This window comes from Octopus bimaculoides, chromosome 16 (assembly GCF_001194135.2).
Source record: "Octopus bimaculoides isolate UCB-OBI-ISO-001 chromosome 16, ASM119413v2, whole genome shotgun sequence".
Taxonomy (NCBI): domain Eukaryota; kingdom Metazoa; phylum Mollusca; class Cephalopoda; order Octopoda; family Octopodidae; genus Octopus; species Octopus bimaculoides.
In genome coordinates, this window is record NC_068996.1 from 30,538,190 (window position 1) to 30,540,183 (window position 1,994).

The window sequence follows — 1,994 nt, forward strand, 5'->3', positions numbered from 1 at the left end:
AATATATAAGTCAGTAAATAGTGGGGTTGTGTTAACCGCACATGGAGAAATAATAGGAAAATGAAAAATAATAATAAGGCAGAATGCTAAACTGAAAGCATATTTTAATATAGATGTGTAAAAAGGATTTCTAACTGGCTTTCATTGCATGGCAAATTTTCAAGAAGAGGGAGAATGAAAATGTTTTTTACAAAAAAGTAAAAAATAATATATAAAAAAATAATATATAAAAAATAAATATACCAATACATTATATTGTCTTTGAGCTTTTAAAGTTCAATGGTAATCCATGTAGATAATACTTGAAAAAATTAGGATGCATGAAATTGAGAGTTATGTTTGGTTTGTTTTTAAACCAAACACAACTCTTAATTTCATGCGTCCTAATTTTTCCAACTATGTATTGGTATATTTATTTTTTTATATATTATTTTTTACTTTTTTGCAAAAAACATTTTCATTCTCCCTCTTCTTGAAAATTTGCCATGCAATGAAAGCCGGTTAGAAATCCTTTTAACACATCTATATTAAAATATGCTTTCAGTTTAGCATTCTGCCTTATTATTATTTTTCATTTTCCTATAAATATATATATGTCTTACTTTTATGTATGTACACATACATATATCTGTCTCCACTTGGTCCACTGCTGAATACAGTTGACCAATATACGAACTTAAAGATATCTTGGTTCAGATATGTTATCTTACATAGAATGAACAATGTGTGTGTGTGTGTGTGTATATATATATATATATATATATATATATATATATATGTATACACACACATACAAACATATATACATACATCCACACATGCATACTTATGCATACAAACATACATATATTTTGCATATATTAGCTCAGGCGACATTATGTCCCATTTCCTAAGGTATTGGGTTTCTTTTATTTTGTCTGTAAAATTATTTTGTAAGTAAAAATATGTGCAAACACAACATTGAGTATATATATATAGAAAAAGAAATTTTAGTGGAAATGATACTCCATATATAGTACAACTGTTTTTTGTGCTCATTTATGAGCTAAGGAGAAATAAAACTTTTAGTAGAAGATAAAAATTTTGGTTGTCAGCAATTTACATCCAAATAAATGAAATCATGCTTCCAGTGATTTATAAGACTTGATTGGATGGGATATGTTGTTCCATTCATATACTTTTAGGATCAATAAACACATGTGTATATTAAAATAATTCAAATAATAAAGAATAAAAATAATAAAATGTAAATGAAGTAAGACATTCTATATTTTTAATTATTTTATCATTTGACGTCCAACCACCAATAGGAAATCAACATGTAGAACTTAACTGAACTTTACCACAAACAGTGAACCCTGAAGAAGAAAATATCATTTCAATGGAGCTGAATACAGATTGTTCCTACAGTCCTTTAATATTTTCTGAAACTGCTGTAGGTTTTTACATGACATTTACTTTCATATCTCATTTTGCTGAACTCTATTTACAATTTTTATTCTCCCTCGAATACATGTATCTATACATGCATACACATTTCTTATGGTCTTATGTCCTCATTATATATATTCAAATTGAATGTCTTACTTCATTTACATTTTATTATTTTTATTCTTTATTATTTGAATTATTTTAATATACACATGTGTTTATTGATCCTAAAAGTATATGAATGGAACAACATATCCCATCCAATCAAGTCTTATAAATCACTGGAAGCATGATTTCATTTATTTGGATGTAAATTACTGACAATCGAAATTTTTATCTTCTAAAAATTATATATATATATATATATATATATACACATACAGAGAGAGAGAGAGAGAGAGAGAGAGAGAGACCAACGGATAGAAAGATAGATAGATGGATAGATAGATATAGTGTATGTTGTATCAAAAACATGACTAAATTGAAATATATATCTATATTCATAGTAAGATACAGATAAATTAGATATATAGGTAGATAGATGTACACACAAATATGTATAT